Source organism: Dipodomys merriami, unplaced genomic scaffold (assembly GCF_024711535.1).
Source record: "Dipodomys merriami isolate MVZ:Mamm:240054 unplaced genomic scaffold, mDipMer1.0.p SCAF_2, whole genome shotgun sequence".
Classification (NCBI taxonomy): domain Eukaryota; kingdom Metazoa; phylum Chordata; class Mammalia; order Rodentia; family Heteromyidae; genus Dipodomys; species Dipodomys merriami.
In genome coordinates, this window is record NW_027203381.1 from 68,860,280 (window position 1) to 68,881,892 (window position 21,613).

A 21,613-nucleotide genomic window follows, 5' to 3' on the forward strand; every position below is an offset into this window, starting at 1 on the left:
CCTGGGTTTGATGCCAACCCTAAAAATAAACTAATGAAAAATTTAAAAAACAAAGAGCAAAACAATCAAAGCAAAAGTCAGAGAATAATGATTACTCAAAGTTGATAAAAAACATATCTTTAGGGTTCAATTATAGACAGAATATGACTAGAAACTCCCAGTTACACCTTTAACAAAAAAAAAAATCTAATTTTATGGTAGCAGCATGTGTTCTGGAATGGGACTGCTTTGGTTGGAATCTTAGTTCTATCACTTAAATGTGTGACCTGAGGCAAATAACTTAAATGTGCCTCATGGATTCTTGGAGAAATGGCTGGTTATAGGCCCCACACAGGGGAGAGAAAGTGAGTAATAGAGTATCTTGCAGCATCAGAAGATAAGGCAATATTTTAAATGGATGAGGGCATGTTAAAGAGACACAGGAAGTGTTTCCAAAGACCAATGTTAGAATGATTCAAATAAAAAAATTAACAGTATAACCAAATGACAAAATACACGTAATTCTGTACAAATACAAGTAAACAAATAAATAAATGGGGACGGTAAGGGAACAAATCTTTACTCCAGAATTCCAGATTGTTATATGTAGACACAGCTCCCTCTAGGAATTTGAGCTTGATTTCCTCTCCCCTCTGGAATGTAGGCTGGACTTAAGTGACTCATTTCCAAAAGATGAAAAGAAAAAAAAAACAACACGAAACTTTATGGCAAATATAGCATTAACCAAGTGACCACAGTTAACTTTTTAGGGGCGTAAGTTAATATCAGTTACTCCCTAATACAATGTGATGAGAAACACCTGTGGCATTCTCCTCACAATTCTACAATCCAAACTTAATTATGAGAAAAATATCAGACAAACAAAAAACAAGGGGAACTCTACAATTGATCATAGCCAAAAAGCTGAGAAGTAATACACTCTACAATTTCTAATTCACACCTCAAAACTGACAAAAACATGAAAATCAGGAAGACCGAGAGTTATAGATTTGATATAATAACTAAATGCAATGTGGCATCCTAGATTGGCAGTTTCTCTGTTTATATATAAATATCAGGGTTATAAACTGGCTGACAAGTAGAAAGAAAACTCTATTCCTAATTACTTACAAGGATACAATCTGAGGATCATAGTTCAAAGCCAGCCAGGGCAGAAAAGGCCGTGAGACTCCTATTTCCGATTAACCACTAAAAAGCCAGAAGTGAAACTGTGGTAAGTGGTAGAATGCTAGTCTTGAACAAAAAAAGCTTAGAGACAGCAACAAGGTCCTGAGTTCAAGTCCCAGAACTTCCCACCTACCCACAGGAAACAGTATCTTCTTCAAAAGCTAAATATACAGCTACCAAAATGACCTACAATTTTTATTCCCAAGCACACACACACTAGAATTAGAAAATATATTCATACAGAAGCTTATAAAAGAAGCTCTACTTCTGAATTTTTGACAGTTTATTGGAGATTAAGAGCCTTACAGACTTTTCTCCCTGGGCTGGCTCTGAACCTTGGAATGAATGTAGATGCCAAGAGCTTAGTCACAAGTTTCTATGTATTTCTGGAGGGGCTGGGAAGATGGCTAAGTGGTAGAGTGCTTGACTTGCATTCATGAGACCCTGGGTTCAATTGCTCAACACCACATAAGCAGAAAAAGCCGGAAGTGGCGCTGCAGTTCAAGTGGTAGGGTGCTAGCTAGCCTTGAGCTGAAGAGCTGAGGGACAGTGCCCAGGCCCAGAGTTCAGGCCTCACGACTGACAAAAAAATAAATAAATAGAAAAGAAAAAAGAAATTGGAATTGGTTGAATATACTTTAGTTATCACAGAAAAAGTTGACTTAAAAACAACTTATGTTATCACTCTCCCTGGCTTCATCTCCCTCAGTACCTGTCTAATATCTAAAAGCTGAGTATGAATTGCATTTAGAGACATTTAGCTACTGAGTCAATCTGATATCACGCAAATAGCCAAACAAATCCTATGTTCATGTACACCAAAGACTTTCCTGGCCTGAATCACATGTGTATGTGTATCCATTTCTAATTGTTCTCCATTTGTTTATCTACTCAACCAAATCTTTCAACTCCCAAATAATACGTCAAATGATTTTCAACGTATACAATCATTCTTGCCTAAAATGATCCCTTACATCTTCTGAACTTACACAGGAAAATAAGTCCAAAATAAGTCCAGTGGTACAAAATTTAGAAGATTAGAATTCCTCTGGTATGTAAAAGAACTAGCCCCACCAAAAAGTAAGTGATTTGCTTAAAGTCTGTACACAGATCTAACTACTAAGCCCAGAAGTGAAGTTTCCTAACAAGTCTTAATCTCATGCTCTTTTCTCTATTACTATCAGTATGCTAGACCATTCTTTGGCACTGAATTACAACTGTACATAATTTCAAACAACTGTGTGTTGATAGTAACATTGACTGATTCCTGTCCTCAAAGAAAATCCTGTTTTGTTTTTGTCAGTCCTAGGGGGCTTGAACTCAGGGCCTGGGCACTGTCCCTGAGCTTTTCTGCTTAACTAGCACTCTACCACTTTGAACCACAATTCCACTTCTGATTTGCTGGTGGTTAATTAGAGATAAGGGTCATGGATTTTCCTGCCCAGCTGGCTTTGAACTATGGTACTGAGATCCAAGTGTCCTGAGCAGCTAGAATTACAGGCGTGAGCCACCAATGCCAAGCTAAAATTGTTCTTTATTAGTTAATGCATTAAATAGCACTTTATTAAGCAAACATATAAGCTGTCCTATATTAAAAATATCTCCAGAAAGATTTCAGTTTTACCCTTGCAGCTAATTTAGATAACCTTAGTCTTCTGTCTCTTCTATAGAGCAGATTTTTTTCTGAGCTGTTTCTAACAATATAAATGGCCCTGAAGAGCCAAATGGGGCTCTCTAATAAGGTTCTTCACATATATCTACTATAGTCAGAAACATATACAAAACAATTCATAATAAGATACTTAAGATAGCTTATTGTTTGTTCCATTATTCAAAAATATTTCATGGAAAAAAGAGCAAATACATAGAGCCTGTCTCCAAATCTGTTCAAACACTTTTTGCTACTTTTCAGTGACAAACAAGTAGGCGAAACAAAAAGTGTGCCCAAAACACACTGTACTCTTCTAACAGGCCCATTGTTTAGCTGTGACACAACTCAAACACTTAACAATTCCTCAATTGTCTATGAAAGGAGACCAGAGGTAGCTAAATATACAGCAGCAATGAAAAAGTAGTGAATAGTTCTAGAACCAGTCAGTAAAACTAGCAAAAATTATTGAATTTACTGTCATCCAGTGGGGTAAGTGGTATACCACATACAAACCATGTACTAACCAAAGACATGGTGTAGGCTGGGTGATGGTGGCTCCCACCTGTAATTCTAGCTACTCAGAAGGCTGAGATCTGAGGATCATGTTTCAAAGCCAGCCTGGGCAGAAAAGTCCTTATGAGACTATTATCTCCAATTAACCATTCAAAAACCAGAAGTGGAGCTGTGGCTCAAAGTGACAGGGTGCTAGCCTTGAGCAAAAGAGTTCAGGAACAGTGTCTAATCCCTGAGTTCAAATTCCATGACTGATGAAAAAAACATGATTAAAAAATCAAAATTTGCTGGGTACCAGTGGCTCATACCCAAATTCTAGCTACTCAAAAGGCTAAGACAGAAGGATCATAGTTCCAAGACAGCCAGGGCAGAAAAGTCTATGAGCTAGTTTATTTCCATTAAACTACCAAAAATGTTCCTGTTCTGGGCAAAGTGATATCAACCTTCATGGTGCTCATCTTCTATCAGCCAGGGGCAAAACAATTCCGTGTTTATCCCAGCATGGGTTTTGATCTATGGCTGTGCCTGGTTCATGCATTGGACACACATATTGCTGTTTTTTGTAAAGGTAGTATCATAGCCACCATGTTAACCTGTTTCCTAAGCTATTTTGTTTGTTTCACCATTCTGTATTAGGGTTTGCAAAGCATTCATTTCATGTTCCATCATTCTTAGTTACAGTTGGGATTTGAATGTCTCATGAACCCAAGGTGTATCTATGGCCAGAAATAAACTAATGTTTTATTTGAAAAACAACAACAAACAAACAAACAAACAAACAAAAAACCCTAACAAAAAAACTGGAAGTGAAGATGTAACACAAGTGGTAGAGCATTAACCTTGAACAAAAGAAGCTCTGGGACAATACCAGACCTATGTTCAAGACCCAGAAATAGCACCAAAACAAACAAAAAACAACTTTGTAGGGCTGGGAAGGTGGCTCAGTGGTAGAGCGCTTGCCTTGCATGCCAGAGGCCCTGAGTTCGATTCCTCAGCACCACATAAGAAAAAAAAAGCCAGAAGTGGTGCTGTGGCTCAAGTGGTAGAGCACTAGCTTTGAGCTGAAGAGCTGAGGGACAGCGCCCAGGCCCAGAGTTCCGGCCCCACGACCAGACCCCCCCCCAAAAAAAAAAACCAACTTTGTACAGCATCTTTACAATAAAATATTTAAAAAGTTAAAAAAAAAAAAAACAAAAACAACAACAAAAACAAAAAACCCAAAAAAACCCAGCCAGATGCCAGTTGCTCTCGTCTGTAATCCTAGCTATTCAGGATACTGAGATTATGGTTCAAAGGATTATGGTTCGAAGCCATCTTGGAAGGATCCCAATAAGAATCTTATCTCCAGCCGGGCGCTGGTGGCTCACGCCTGTAATCCTAGCTACTCAGGAGGCTGAGATCTGAGGATCGCGGTTCAAAGCCAGCCCGGGCAGGAGAGACCGTGAGACTCCTATCTCCAATAAACCACCAGAAAACCGGAAGTGGCGCTGTAGCTCAAGTGGTAGAGCGCTCGCCTTGAGCTGAAGAGCTGAGGGACAGCGCCCAGGCCCAGAGTTCAAGCCCCACGACCGACAAAAAAAAAAAAAAAAAAAAAAAAAGAATCTTATCTCCAATTAACCACTCAAAAAACTGAAGTGGCACTGTGGTTCAAGTGGTAGAGTACTATCCTTGAGTGAAAACCATCAGGAATTGCACTCACAACCTGAGTTCAAGGCCCACAACTGATATTTCCATTTTTCATTTCCATTTTAATAATGAGATCTCTAACAATCTCTTTAAAATCTGCAAAAACCCAAATACCAATGTGTTATCCCTCAAGCCTCAAAAACCGGGTTTTTTTTTTGGGTGGGGGAGGGAAGGCTGAGTATCCCAAGGCCCCTTAAAGTGAAGATGAGTTGAGGCAAAGGACCTACTGCACAGAAAGCATCCCATACCACTGCTGTTAATACCATGCCTACCTGAACTGCCAGTGTCTCCACTTCTGTGTGTCCTACAGAGACAGTGACACAGTATATACTATGCCTCATCATTAATCACAGCCAACATATGGATGTTACACTATGGTGCCTAGCTAGATCAAAACCAACATTGTGTAACATACTGGTACTCCAAGACGTAACTTATAGAGAAAGCTCTTTACTAAGAAGGCTAGTGATAAAACTGGCTGAGATATCTTAACATTCGAATGCAAATCTCAATGTAGGAACACAAGAAATATAGGAAATATAGGGGAAAAAAAAAACCTGCAATAGATTGCCTCCGAAGAACTCTTTAGCAACATATTCTAATCAATTTAAAAGGAACGAAACACTTAAGAATTTTAAAAGGGAAGGAGTGACATTGTTCAAAAAAGAAATGTATTTGTTATCTGGCTTATGTAACTGTAACCTTTAACATAACAATAATTTTTTTTAAAGAATTTAAAAGAAACTGCATAGGTGTCTCAACCCTATAATCCTAGTTGTTCAGAAGGCTGAGATCCAGAGGATTGTGATTTGGCGACAATTTAGGCAGAAAAGTCCTTGAGGCTCCATCTTGAATTAGCCAGGGTAGAGATATGGCTCAAGTGATAAGAGTGCTAATTGAGCAAGCAAATTGAGCAAGTATAAAATCCTGAGCCCAAACCCTGGTACTAGCTAAAATAAATGAATGATTATAAAAGAACACAAGAAATTCAGGAAAATGCAGATAATTAGGAATATAGGCTACATAAGTAAAAAGAGATTCTGAAAAAGAATCAAACTCAAAACATCCCAAAACAGATGAGATCAAATGGAACAAAGAATATTTGAACTTGAAAAGATCTTTTGAAATATCTCGGTCTGATAAAACTGAAGCAAAACAATATCCTGCCTACAAGAAACCTATTTTACCAGTAAAGACACAGAGTGAAAGTGAAAGAATGAAAAATGCTAGTTTATTCAAAACAAAACAATGCAAGGAGACATAGCTATACTTTTATCTGACAAAACACATGCCAAGACAAAAATGGCAAGACTAAGGTCACTATGTGATGGATGCAAGTGGAAGTTAAGTATTAAGTGAAATAAGCCAGACACAGAGACAGAAGTGATGCATGTCCTCATGTGGAAGCTAAAAAAACAGTGGAATTAAAGTAGAACACTATTTACAAGGGATTGGGAAGACTTGGGGGAGGATTAAAAAAAAGGGAGGTTGCATTTGATTAATGCATGTTGTATTCATGGAGTGAAATAACACATTCAACTGTTAGTATGTATCATTAACATGTCTTAATAAAATGAGAAGTTTCTAACCTAATAAACAACAACAAAAAGTAAATAAAAAGACCAATCTATGGGAATGAAACTATCAATGCAAATAGAACAAACACACAAAGATGACAATATACACTAAAAACAAGAGTGTTTTTAACTGATGACAATGGCTATAACATCAAGCAATTGTACAAATAAAAAGGAAACAGGTATATAATACACAATCAAGGACTATCAATTAAATGAAAATGCCTCACATTCAAACACAAGATTGGATAATTTATTTGTCAGTCCTGGGGCTTGAACTCTAGGCCACAGCGCTATCCTCAGCTCTTCAATTCAAGGTGAGCAGTCTACCACTTGAGCCATAGAGCCACTTCCAGTTTTCTGAGTGGTTTATTGGAGATAAACGCCTGTAATCCTAGCTACTCAGGAGGCTGAGATCTGAGGATCGCGGTTCAAAGCCAGCCCGGGCAGGAGAGACTGTGAGACTCCTATCTCCAATAAACCACCAGAAAACCGGAAGTGGCGCTATAGCTCAAGTGGTAGAGCGCTCGCATTGAGCTGAAGAGCTGAGGGACAGCGCCCAGGCCCAGAGTTCAAGCCCCACGACCGACAAAAAAAAAAAAAAAAAAAAAAAAGAGTCTCGCAGACTTTCCTGCCCAGGCTGGTTTTGCCCAGGCTGGTTTTGAACCATGATCCTCAGATCTCAGTCTCCTGAGGATTATAGGCATGAGCCACCTGCACCTGGCTGGATAATTTATTTTTGTTTGTTTGCTTTTTTCAGTTGTGGGGCCTGAACTCTGAGCCTGGGCACTGTCCTTCAGCTCTTCAGCTCAAGGCTAGTGCTCTACCACTTGAGCCACAGTGCCACTTCTGGCTTTTTTTGCTTATGTGGTGCTGAGAAATTGAACTCAGGGCCTCATGCATTCAAGGCAAGTACTCTACCACTGAACTACCATTCCAGCCCCATGGATAAATCATTTTTAAAAACAAACAGGCCAGGTGCCGGTGGCTCACACCTATAATCCTAGCTACTCAGGAGGCTGAGATCTGAAGATCACAGTTCAAAGCCTGGGCAGGAAAGTCCATGAGACTCTCAACCACCAGAAAACTGGAAGTGGCGCTGTTCAAGGGGTAGAGCAACAGCCTTGAGCTGAAGAGCACAGGGACAACGCCCAAGCCCAGAGTTCAAGCCCAACTACTGACTAAAAAAAAAACAAACATTTTTTTTGTGTGGGTGATAGTCCTGCGGCTTAAACTCAGGGCCTGGGCTATACCCCTAGCCTTGTTTTTGCTCAAGACTAGTGCGTCTTATACAGCTCATTGTTGTAATGGGTCCACCTGTAACCCTATTTAAACAGTTTGTTCTTTCCCTTCCCCTCCACAAATTATACCAACATCAAATACAGTGACAGCAGGGGTTATACCGTGGGGGAGGTACATACAAAGCAACAAAGAAATCATCTTATTAATATGTTGGAAACAATCGCAAAAAAGAAAAAAACATTTGAATCCTTATCTTGGGGTTCATTTCACCTAACAACCCTGAGACTCTTATCTGCAATTAACCACCAGAAAACCGAAGTGGCACTGTGGCTCAAGTAGTAGAGCATTGGCCTTGAGCTAAAGAGCTCAAGTACAGCACGGAGGCCCAGAGTTCAAACCTCAAGACTGACAAAAGAAAACTTAAACAAAACAGCTCAAATAAATAACCTCATGATGCAATTAAAACTGCCAGAAAAGCAAGGAAAAAAATCTAAAGCTACTAAACAGAGAGATAACAAAGGACAGAATTAAACAAAATAGGAACTAAAAAACTACTAAAATTGACAGCGCACTTGTGAGATTAACTAAAAAAGAAGAGAAGAAATTCAAATCAATAAAATTAGAGATGCCATAGGAAACATTACAACAAGCATCTAAGAAATCTAAATGATTATAAAGGACTTTCAAAACCTATACTCACTAAAGGTTAACCTAGCAGAAATGGACAAATTTTTAGAAACATACACACTGCCTAAACTGAACCAAGAAAATTAAAACCCAGCTAAACAAGCCAGTAACAGGCAACAAGATAGAGGAAGTAATCAAAAAGGGAAAAAGCTCAAGCCCGGATGAATTCACTGCTGAATTCTGTAAGACTTTTATTTATTTATTTATTTTTTGGGTCCGGTCATGAGGCTTAAACTCTGGGCCTGGGCGCTGTCCCTCAGCTCTTCAGCTCAGGGCTAGCGCTCTACCACTTGAGCCACAGCGCCACTTCTGGCTTTTTCTCGTTTTGCTTATATGGTGCTAAGGAATCGAACCCAGGGCCTCAGGCTTGCAAGGCAAGCGCTCTACCACTGAGCCACCTCTGTAAAACTTTTAAAGCTCCAATACTCCGGAAGCTTTTCCATGAAATAGAAACAGAGGGGGCAATTGCAAACTCATTCTATGAAGCCAGTATCACACTCATCCCAAAACCAGGTAAGGATTCAACAAAAAGAAGAGTTGTACATTATTTGTTCATAAAGTTTTTTACTATTTGGAAAATCATGTTATCAAGAGTGTGTGCTTATACTGAGAACCATCAATTGCTAGTCTACATGCATGCTACTGCACTGAGGTAAAGCCCACAGTCTCTGATCACTTAAGAAAATAACTTTTAAAACATAGGTCCCATGGTTTCCCTTATTTGCAATATCTAGTATATGCATGAGTCAAACGGAAAAGGTCAGATAATGTGATGTCAGGAAAATAAACCCTTAGATATGTATTTTAATGTTTTTTTTCTTTCATGCATGTGTTTCTAACGCATTTATAAGATTATCTCTTTGTTGCTTTGTATGTCCCTCCCTCACAGTATAACCCCTGCTTTCACTATATTTGATGTCAGTATAACTTGAGGAGGAGATGGGGAAAAACCAGTTCTTTAAGGATACAGGTGGACCTGTTGCAACAATGAGAAGTACAAGTTGTCATGTCCAAAATGAGCTTTACAACGTCGGTGTGGGGCGGGGGGGGGGGGGAATGGGGGGGAAGGAGAAGGATTGGGATTGGGGGGAGGGGGGAAGCTGGAAAGGGACGTGAAGGGTAAACAAAAGGAGGAGGCTGCAATGCTTGGTAAGAAATGTACGCATTATCCTGCCCATGTAATTGTAACCCCTCTGTACAGTATGTCCACAAATAAAATAAAAAGAAAAGAAAAAAAAACTTTTAGTGTAGATGAAAAGTATTTATAAAACAAAAATATATCTAATTGTCCTTTCTTTTTACAGGCACTAGTGTTTGCTTCCCATCCCCTTGAAATCCTGTGAAAATAGGTTTACTAATCAGTGATTTTCATATAAAAGAAGTATAACAAAGCTGGGTAAGGTAGTATATGCTTGTAATCTTCACATTAGAAGGCAAAGGCTGGATTATGAGTTTGAGGACAGCTTGCACTACACAGAAAAGCCTTGTCTGGGAAAAAAAAAAAACGTAGCATAACATTTAAGAATATGAACTATAAGCTGGGCACCAGTAATCCTAGCTACTCGAGAATCTAAGATCTGTGGACCATGGTTCAAAGCCAGGCAGGAAAGTCTGTGGGACTCTTATCTCCAATTAACCACCGGAAAACTCAAAGTGGCTTAAAGTGGTAGAGCACTAGCCTTGAGCAAAAAAGCTCAGGGACAGCACCCAGGCCCTGAGTTCAAGCCCCATGACTGAGGGGGGTGAGGGAGAATATAAACTATAACCCTTATCTCAGATATTCTATTTTGGGAAATTTGATTCCAAGTACACATTGGCATAAACACAAAACAAAACCAAAACACCAAGCCAGCCTGGTGGCTCACAACTATAATCCTATTTACTCAGGAGGCTGAGATCTGAGGCTTGCAGTTCAAAGCCAGCCTGGGCAGGAAAGTCTATGAAACTCTTATCTCCAATAAACCATTAGAAAACCGGAAGTGGCACTGTGGCTCAAGCAGTAGAGCTATCGCCTTGAGCTGAAGAGCTGAAGGACAGCCCCCAGGCCCAGAGTTCAAGCCCCACAACCGACAAAACAAAACAAAAAACCCAAACACAGCTATGGGCTCTTTCTGAAGAGCATTATCTATTCCAATAAAATACTAAAAGCAGGGGCTGGGAAGGTGGCTCAGTAGTAGAGTGCTTGTCTTGCATGCATGAGGCCCTGGGTTCGATTCCTCAGATTGTGTAAGCAGAAAAAGCTGGAAGTGGCGTTGTGGCTCAAGTGGTAGAGCACTTATTTTGAGCTGAAGAGCTGAGGGACAGACAGCACCCAAACCCAGAGTTCAGGCCCCACAACTGACCAAAAAAAAAAAAAAAAAAACCTAAACTAAAAGCAATTCAAGTGGCCATTTTAGGGGACTGGCTGAATCATGCATTAAAGCATTATAAAACTTATAAAAACAAATGAGAGTTCAATACAAGTACCAAAAATACTTACAAAGATACAAAGAGAAGAGGCCAGGAGTTTTCACATACTACCACAGAGTAAATATTTTCAGGAAGTAGAAGGATTATGAGATAGGTATGCTACCACTTACCTAAATGTTGTAAAGAGGTTGGAGTGAGGTAGATGTGTTAATATACACATATATTTATAGAAAGATAAGCCATACAGCTTTCCAGCTTTGAGGTATAATTATCAAAATTGTATGTATCAGAAGTATATACATGATAATCTGTTGTACACTCTATAATGATTACCATAATCAAAACATCCATTACCACAGTTATCATTTGTGTGGATATGTGCAAAGATCTGTAATTTTTTTAAATGGTAAGCCAAGTGCTGGTGGCTTGTGCCTATAATCCTGGCTACTCCAGAGGTTGAGATGTGAGGATCATGATTCAAAGCCAGATGAGGCAAGAAAGTCCCTGAGACTCCTATCTCCAATAAAACTGGAAGTAGACTTATGGCTCAAAGCGGTAGAGTACTAACCTTGAGTCAGAAAGCTGAGGTATAGCATCCAGGCCCTGAGTTCAAGCCTCACAACCAACATTAGATTTCATACCAGATATATAATCCCTTTGCATCCTTTTCAGATCCTCCTATTCAAACTTCTACTAAAATAACAAATTACATTCAGGCACAACATACTCAGACCTTACGTCATGAGTATGTACACTGTCATAGTAATAAGCTGAACATTGTCATAGTACGTGCAACTTTAGTAGTATAGAGGAGTTAACTGTAGGAGTATGCCAAGGGGATAGGAAAAAACAGCTAACTCTCTTTTCTTACCCTGCCTTCTCACTCACTCTGCTTTGAATGGCCCTGTGACTTTCTTGGGGACCATACAATGTAATGAAACCATCAGTTACACTTTCCTACTGGCTACTACTCCTTCCATGCTTCACTCTTTTCTTATACTTCTGCTCCCTAGATATACTTCCTGATAAGATAAAGTTGTAGAAGCCTCTACCCCGAACTCTACAATGGAGCAGTCCAGGAAAGATTCTTACCTGACATATATTCTCCCGCCCCCAAATTCAAACAAATTGAAAATTAAACATGAAAATCAAAGTTCTTTTAGATAATTATAGAGCATCCTTACACAGAATATCTTTGTGGCACAGGAAATACTGAAGGCAAAGACTTAAATGTGACTATATTCTACACAATAAAAAAATATCTACAACAAAAATAACCGAAAATATATCTTGGAGAGGTGGGCACATGTGTCTCATGCCTATAATCCTAGCTACTGAGAAGGCTGAGATCTGAGGATGGAGGTTTGCTGCCATCCATTCATCTCCTATAAACCACAAAAAAGGCGAGCAAATGAAAAAGCTGAGTGTTTAGGTCTCTAAATTTAAGCCCTGATGCAGGTGTGCACACCACACACACATACACACACACACATACACACACACTCTCTCTCTCTCTGTCTCACACACACACACACACACACACACACACATACATATTGGATAAGGAATTCCTACAAACAAATGACACAAAAATATGCTAAACTTAGGGCTGGGAAGGTGGCTCAGTGGTAGAGTGCTTGCCTTGCATGCCTGAGGCACTGGGTTTGATTCCACAGCACCACATAAGCAAAAAGAAAAAAGCCGGAAGTGGTGCTGTGGCTCAAGTAGTAGAGTGCTAGCCTTGAGCTGAAGAGCTGAGGGACAGCGCCCAGGCCCAGAGTTCAGGCCCCACAACCAGACCCCCCCCCCCAAAAAAAAAAAGAAAGCCTAGTCCCATGACTGACAAAAAAAATCTAATTCTCTCATAATCTCTCAAATACTACTTTTTCCTTTAGTATCATAACATAATCTGATTTATTTCTCTGAATCACATATCACTTAAATAACCAGTCCTGCTGACTAAAAGCATAGTGCCTCTCAATTCCAATTTACTCGTTTACCTACTCTGAACATGGATCTGGGGCCTGTAATTTTTTTCTTTCCTGACAGAACAGTACTAAACCTTGTCAGTAGAGGGAGATAGAGAGACATTTCAGGTAAAGAGAATTGCTTCAGGTTTTTAGACTTCACTGGTTCCTTCACTAATTAGCTTCTCATAGGGCAACATGACCAGACACTGGCTTTCTATCATCCATCAATTCTGTTAACAGCTTGCTCAGGTACCCTACAGGGCAGATGTTCCACAACTCTGATCAACACAGAACCACCAAATGGCAGAAACTTCTCTGCTATTTCAGTGATTCACAGCCATGCTTTCTCCAACATGGTCTGAATCTCAGTACTATGGGGAGGGAAGGCTCTTCTCTGGGTGCTCTATCTCAGCCCTAAGTAGTAGTAGTACTAAGTAGTAGTAGTACTAAGTAGTAGTTTCTTACTTTTACTATCCCTTACTTTTTACTATCTCATTTCTTACTTATCTTTTACTTCTTACTAGCTAACCTTTCATTACTCAATTCTTATTATACTCAGTCATTCTGAACTTTCACATTCAAATTACTATATGGTTTTCTTTCTTCTGGCTGGACTTGGGATTATACCCACCCATCTTTATGTTACTTCACACTTTCCTTAACTTCTACTTGGTTTCTAACTTCTCTCTTTCTACAAGAATATTAACTGGCTGGCAAATAATATTTCCATAAGCCAGGTGCTAGTGGCTAATGCCTATAATCCTAGCTACTCAGGAGGCTGAGATATGAGGATCACAGTTCAAAGTCGGCCCAGGCAAGAAAGTTCATGAGACTCTTATCTACAATAAACCGCTAGAAATAACCAGAAGTGGTGCTGTGACTCAAGTGGTAGAGCGCTAGCCTTGAGCTGGAAAGCTGAGGAACAGTGCCCAGGCCCAGAGTTCAAGCCCCATGACTGATCAAAAAAGAATATTTCCATACTTCTCCATAAGTATTAAAAATAATGCTTTTTACAGAGGCATCAACAAATGCTTACATTAATTAATGACTCAAATGCTCTACGTACTTTCATTCATTTAGGGCCACTATAAACAAATACACCACTTTATTTCAGAATCTTCATCAGCAGAGCAGAAACAAACTGGTGGCATGAGTGCCTTTCTGCCAGGTGCAGGTGGCTCACGCCTGTAATCCTAGCTAACTCAGGAGGCTGAGATACGAGGATCTCGGTTCAAAGCCAGCCCAGGTAGGTAAGTCTATGAGACTCTTATCTCCAATTAACCTCCAAAAAAAACAGAAATGACATTGTGGCTCACGTGGTAGAGCACTAGTCTTGAGCTGAAGAGCCCAGGCCCAGAGTTCAAGCCCCACGACCATCAACAACAACAACAAAAAGAGTACATTTCTTACAACTATACTAGACTACAGGTTGAAAAGTCAGGAGGTGGCACATGCCCACTGTACGTTTAGATCTATCTCTTAGACTTTGTCAGACAGCAGATAATGAATCACTTATGTTCAAACACTGGTAATGGCTATAGGGGCATGAGGGAGAAATGTATCAATGATGCCTACTTATTATTGTAGAAATGAGAACAATGAGGCATGGAATTATGCTCTGAATCAACATGACAAATTATTTACAAAGAATTAAGTTGGGCCGGGCGCTGGTGGCTCACGCCTGTAATCCTAGCTACTCAGGAGGCTGAGATCTGAGGATCATGGTTCAAAGCCAGCCCGGGCAGGAGAGACCGTGAGACTCCTATCTCCAATAAACCACCAGAAAACCAGAAGTGGCGCTGTAGCTCAAGTGGTAGAGCACTCGCCTTGAGCTGAAGAGCTGAAGGACAGCGCCCAGGCCCAGAGTTCAAGCCCCACGACCGACAAAAAAAAAAAAAAAAGAATTAAGTTGGGAGTTTCAAAGTGTCATGGTTGGAGGTAACACTGTCCAAAAAGAAATGTACTCTTTACCTGACTTATATAACTGTATCCCTCCATACATCACCTTTATAGTAACAATTTAAATAATTAAAAAAAAATTTTTTAAGTGACATGGTTGGAAGCTTAAAAGGCTTCTATGTTTCTGGAAATGGAGGAGAAACTCTCCATCCACAAGCATTGAGAGTTCCTATAAGGGAAACACAGAATGCCAACCTCATCAGGCTCCAAGCCCAAAATTTCTCTTTTTTTTTTTTTGCTTTCATTTTTTTTTTTTTTGTGCTAGTACTAGGGTTTGAACTCAAAGCCTTGCTCAGTTTTTTTGCTCAGGGCCAGCACTCTACCATTTGAGTTATGCCTCTAGTCTATCATGTAGCTAATTGGAGATGTTTCATGGACTTTTCTGCTTGGGCTGGCTTTGAAGCACAATCCTTAGGTCTGAACCTCCTGAGTATCTAAGGTGTGAGCCACTGGCATCTAGCTTTCTCTTGCTATCTTTCTAGAAACTGCACCCTCCAACTTATCTCAATGAAGTATTAAGTAGCTCAAGTTTGGACACCAAAAGCCTGTGCCTGTAATCCAAGCTACTTGTGAGGCAGACAATGGGAGGCTCATGGTTCCATGCCAGCTCTGGCTGAAAAGTTTGAGAGATCCTTTCTCAACCTGTCACTCAAAATAGGGAGGATCTTAGTTCCAAGCCACCTTGTCCAGAAAAGTCTGTTGAGATTTCAACTCAATGGAAGAAAGCTGGACATGATGGCTTGTAATAGGCAGTTTGAAGTATCTCAAAAATGGCCACTGAAGTCAGGTACTACTAGTGGCTCACATTTGTAATCCTAATTACTTGGGAAGTTATCTCAGGACAATCTCAAGGCAGCCTAGGCAGAAAAGTTCATGATATGCCTTCCCAACAAAAATCTGGGTTTGGTGGCAAACACCTGTTATCCTAGCTACCACACTATGTCTAACTGGCAGATGGCACCCAGGTACATGCAAGGGGAGGAACCAAGACACTATCTCAAAAATAAAAAGCAAACAAAATACATGGCTCATAGGAGTAAGAACACCTATCTAGCAAGCATGAAGTACTGCGTTCAAACCCCAGTACTGCTTAAAAAATAATATAACCAGTTGATACAAGATCTATAGAAGTATATTCTCATTAAGCCACAAAACCTCAGCAACAAATGAGAACTGAGAGGTACAGTAGGGAAGTGTAAAAAAATGCAAATCAAGCAATTGCTTCCTGCTCTAATGTGGTAAAAGTTGCATTACTTTACAACTACCATTCAGTGGACTAAGGCAGTAGTAGTACACAATAGTAGAGTGTGGACTAGCTACTTATTATTACTCTAAATTAGGTATGAAAATTAAGAAACAACATTGAAAACTTCTAGAGAAATTTCGTAAAATCAATTATATCTGTTGACTTTAATTAAACAACAGCAAATGCTGTTTGTATTTTGCATGCCATTTTATGGAGTAATTAGTCTACAATGGAAAAAAATTTGAATGCCAGATGCTGATGGCTCATGCCTGTAATCCTAGCTACTCAGGAGGCTGAGATCTGAGGATTGTGATTCAAAGCCAGCCGGGCAGAAAAGGCCATGAAATTCTTATCTCCAATAAACCTCCAGAAAACCTGAAGTAGCACTGTGGCTCAAGTGGTAGAACGCTAGCCTTGAGCTGAAGAGCTGAGGGACAGTTCTCAGACCCATAGTTCAAACACCAGGACAGACAGACAGACAGACAGAGACACACACACACACACACACACACACACACACACACACACACACACACACACACACACACACACACACACACACACACACACACACACACACCATGGACCACACCTATAATCCTAGCTACTCAGGACACTTAGATCTGAGAACTGCAATTCGACACACACACACACACACACACACACACACACACACACACACACACACACACACACACACACACACACACACACACACACACACACACACACACACACACACACACACACACACACACACACACACACACACACACACACCATGGACCACACCTATAATCCTAGCTACTCAGGACACTTAGATCTGAGAACTGCAATTCGAAGCCAGCCCAGGCAGAAAAGGACACAAGTCTTTTTTCTCCAATAAACTACTCAGAAAAAAAAAACAAAAATGGCACTATGGCTCAAGTGATAGAACATTAGCCTTAAGCACAAAGAAGCTTAGGGATAGTACGTAGGCCTTGAGTTCAGGACTAGCAAAAACTAAATGAATAAACTTTTGAAAATTACTAATTTAAAACATTTAATTCCAAAACAAAAAACAAAAAGTGCTTTTTGTAGATCTAAATATACATGTCCCCAAAGATAGAAAAATAGAAAAGCCCTCAGACATCATTTCCAATAAACCAGCAAAATCCAGACTAGAGACATAGCTCAAGTGGTAAAGCACCAGCTGTGTGCAAGCAAGCATGAAGCCTCTGGGTTCAAGCCCCAGCAGTCTCACACATGTGTACTTACACAAAACATTTTGCTGAGAAACTAATCTTAAAATACTGTGTATTGTACAATTCTGCTTATATGTCCACAATATGTAAATTTAAAGACAAAAAATTAGTGAATATTTAGTGAGGAGGGGTCAGGGACCACCGTGCTCTATGAAGTAATGCAATTATTTTAGAATTAAAATAGTGATAGTTGCAAAAGCTGTAACTACACTAAAAAGCTATTTAATTGCACCTTAAAGGATTAATTTTATCATATATGAATTATATCTTAGGTTTAAAAAACGTAGGGGAATTCTTTTTTTGCTTTTTTGGTATGAGACCAGAACTCAAATTTGATACTTGATGCTTTTGTTCATTGGCTAGCACTCCACCAACTGAGCCTTGCCTCCAACCCCAAAAGGCTGGTTCTTTTCTTGGGGGAGGGGAATTCTTAAGGGGGACAGAGAGTAAGAGGGACTGTGCTAACACACAGAGGCACAAATGATGAGTTTGTCTCTGGTGAAGTAGGTAGTTTTAAATATGTCAGAGGTTCCTAGAGCAATTTAAAAAAAGTTCTAAATATTAACTGAAAAATGAAAGTAATCTCATAGTTTTCTAATGGGACTACAAAACAATTTATACTTTTTGCCATATTCTAGCAAAGAAGTACTTTCATGACCTACTTTATAGCTGTGCCTTCTACAATCTATGCTATTATTTACATATACACACATATACCAGCAAACATCAGTTTAAAACAAAACAAAAAAAAAACTCTGCTGTCTTGAAGAGTAAAACAGGACCTGCTTGGGGGTGGGTATCTGCAGAACCTGTAGAAGGTATAATGCAGAGGATGAATAAGAATGAATATAGCTGAAGTATTTTATTTATTTATTTATTTATTTAGCCAGTCCAGGGGCTTCAACTCAGAACCTAGGCACTATCCCTGAGCTTCCTTTGCTCAAGGCTAACACTCTACCATGTAAGCCACAGCACCACTTCCAGCTTTTTCTGTTTATGTGATACTAAGGAATTGAACCCAGAGCTTTATGCATGCTAGGCAAGTACTCTACCACTAAGCCTCATTCCCAGCCCTGAAGTATTTTATATGCATGTATGAAAGTAGATTAAAATCAGCTGAAATTATTTTTGAGAGGAATGGAGAATAAGAGAATGATAAAGGATATAGGTTAATGGGGTACACTGTAGACACAGAGAAATGTCACAATGAAATCTCCCTACACAACTAATGTAATCTATAAGAAAAAAACCTGCTGGGCACTTGTAATCCTACCTACTCAGGAGGCTGAGATTTGAGGATCGCAGTTCCAAGCCAGCCAGGAAAGTACATGAGACTCTTATCTCCAATTGATCACCAGAAAACCTGAGGTGGCACTGTGGCTCAAGTGGTAGAGCACTAGCCTTGAGCTGAAGAGCTCAGGGACAGTACCCAGGCCCAGAATTCAAGCCCTATTACTGAAAAAAAGAAAAAAAAAAGAAAAGAAAAACGTAAAACACCTTGCTATCTTTATTATTTATGCTGCTAGTAGAATTCCTAGTGACAAAAAAAAAAAGGGACAGTAAAAATGTTTGATTTTTCCTTTTTTTTTTTTTTTGGTTGGTTGTAGGGCTTGAACTCAGGGCCTGGGTACTGTCCTGAAGCTTTTGCACTCAAGGCTAACGCTCTTAACACTATGAGCCACAGTACCACTTCTGGTTTTCTGGTGGTTAATTGGAGATGTTTTATGAGTCTCACAGACTTTCCTGCCCAGCCTAACTTTGAGCCATGATCCTCAGATCTCAGCCTTCTGAGTAGGTGGGATTATAGGCATGAAGCCACCAGTGCCTGGCTTATTTTTCCTTTTTTTTTTTTTTTTGGTCGGTTGTGGGGCTTGAACTCTGGGCCTGAGTGCTGTCCCTCAGCTCTTCAGCTAAAGGCGAGCACTCTACCACTTGAGCTACAGCGTCACTTCTAGTTTTTTCTGGTGATTTATTGGAGATAAGAGTTTCATGGATTTTCCTGCCTGGGCTGGCTTTGAACTGTGACCCTCAGATCTCAGCCTCCTGAGTAGCCAGGATTACAGGCGTGAGCCACCGGCGCCCGCCTTATTTTTCCATTTTTAAAAGTTAATATACAACATACTTAGCCTGGGTGGAATGGTTCATGTCCATAATTTCAGTTTGCTGGAGAGGAGGTAGAGATCAGGAAGATCTGGTACAGGATGGTCCTAGGCAAAAACCACCAAGATCCTACCTAAAAATAAAACAAAGCAAAAAAGACTGGGGGCTAGGGGTGTGACTCGGTGAATTCAGTACCTACCAACGAAACACATGACACACACACACACACACACACACACACACACACACACACACACACACACACACACACACACACACACACACACACACACACACACACACACACACTTTTTTAAGAATAAATTTTCAATTGTTCATGTAATTGTAACCCCTCTGTAAGGTATTTTCACAGTAAAAACAAAAACAAAAAGAATAATTTTTTTAAGTCATGTTTTAGGCTTTCATGCCTCCATCATAATCCCTCAAGTCCCCAAACTATCCATGCCTTCCAAAACAGTAAAGTTTATAAATTATCCCAGCCTATGATATAATCATTGTTATTATCCACAAAATTTATGCCCTGTCTTAGTTTATCCTTCATAATGCAGATAACAACTTTTCAAATATTAACAGTTAGGGCTGGAAGAAGGGCTCAAGTGGTAGGGCACCTACTTACCAAGTGTGAATGAGACCTTGAGTTCAACCCCAATTGGGAGCAGCAAGGGGTAAGGGGGTGGATCAAAGGTTGTCACTCTCATTTCAATGTTCATGTTCAGGCCCTTCTCTGTCTAGACTCACCTCTTTGTTGTCTTCCTACAGGCTCTAAGAGCTTCCATTCTTTTTTATTTTTTTTTAAGTCATGGGGCTTGAACTCTGGGCCTGGGCACTATCCCTCAGCTCTTCAGCTCAAGGCTAGCGCTCTACCACTAGAGTCACAGTGCCACTTCTGGTTTCTAGTGGTTAATTGGAGATAAGTCTCACAGACATTCCTACCCAGGCTGGCTTTGAACCATGATCCTCAGATCTCAGCCTCCCAAGTAGCTAGGCGTGAGCCACTGCTGCCCAGCTAGTTTTCCATTTTTTCAGTTTCTTTCACAGCCATCTCAAGCCTTCTGGAAGGCTTTTTGTGTGATCAACCATCCTGTCACTTCTTGTCACTTTTAGTGACAAAAATCAGGAAGCCCTGGGAAAACCAAGTTATCTATCACCTATGCCCCATCACTACTAGGTAAACACCTACTGTGAGGAATGGTCCGTGTCTCTAACAACCCCTGCCTCCCATCCTACTCCCATTAATTTTCTTCTAACTTTATATCCACCAAAATGGCTGCATTATAAACTGTACATACTCAGATCTGGTGAGGTAGCCAGTTCACTAAACATTATATCACACCACTTTACATTGTGCCTAGTCAAGAGTAGGCAATATTATTTGTTGAAGAAGAAATTAATAAGATTTTATCTGTAATGCTATCAAAGGTTTTATTCTTCATAATTATTTTTTGTCGGTTGTGGGGCTTGAACTCTGGGCCTGGGCCCTACCCCTCAGCTCTTCAGCTCAAGGTGAGCACTCTACCACTTGAGCTACAGTTCCACTAGGTTTTATTCTTTTTTTTTTTTGGTCCAGTCATGGGGCCTGGGCGCTGTCCCTCAGCTCTTCAGCTCAAGGCTTGCGCTCTACCACTTGAGCCACAGCACCACTTCTGGCTTTTTTTCTTTTTGCTTATGTAGTGCTGAGGAATGGAACCCAAGGCCTCACGCATGCAAGGCAAGCGCTCTAACACTGAGCCACCTTCCCAGCCCAATTTCCATTTATCTTGATCCTAACAACAGACAAAACAGACACAGAAACTTCACAGTTTATCATATGTTCAAGATGAGACTAGGATGGTAAATAGTCTAAGCTTTACTCAGATGCTACTGTAATGTAATTATCCCTAAACAGAATTATTCCTAAGCAGAAGATGGGATTTTAGCCAATAGTAATAGTGTGATCTAGCTCATGAGATAGTATAGAGATTAGAGGGTGTATGGAAGCAGGTAGTAAAAATAAAAGTGAAGGAACCCCAAAAGTCAAAGGTAACTGGGCAGTAAACATCTGTTTTATAGGGTTTGGTTTTAACTGCATTTGGTTTTATCTGTATTTAATTGTATTGGTATTAACTGTATTTTATGTTCTTTTGTACCGGGGTTTGAACTCA

At 40.0% G+C, this 21,613-nt stretch overlaps 1 protein-coding gene and 1 non-coding gene across 3 annotated transcripts in view; one reads left to right on the plus strand and one right to left on the minus strand.

Moving 5' to 3' along the window:
- Pak2 (p21 (RAC1) activated kinase 2) overlaps nt 1–21,613 on the minus strand; it is an 85,539-nt gene that overhangs the window by 52,282 nt on the left and 11,644 nt on the right. The window contains exon 1 of one of the 2 annotated variants that reach the window (XM_070029926.1): nt 19,474–19,639. The exons of the other annotated variant lie outside the window; for it this stretch is intronic. The gene's annotated coding sequence lies outside the window, so the exon portion shown is untranslated. Of the gene's footprint in view, nt 1–19,473; nt 19,640–21,613 lie in introns of those variants that run through there. 2 annotated transcript variants of the gene reach the window in all.
- On the plus strand, nt 3,745–3,880 carry LOC138832694 (small nucleolar RNA SNORA48). Its single transcript, XR_011373638.1, has one exon. It is a non-coding gene; the product is annotated as a small nucleolar RNA SNORA48 (small nucleolar RNA).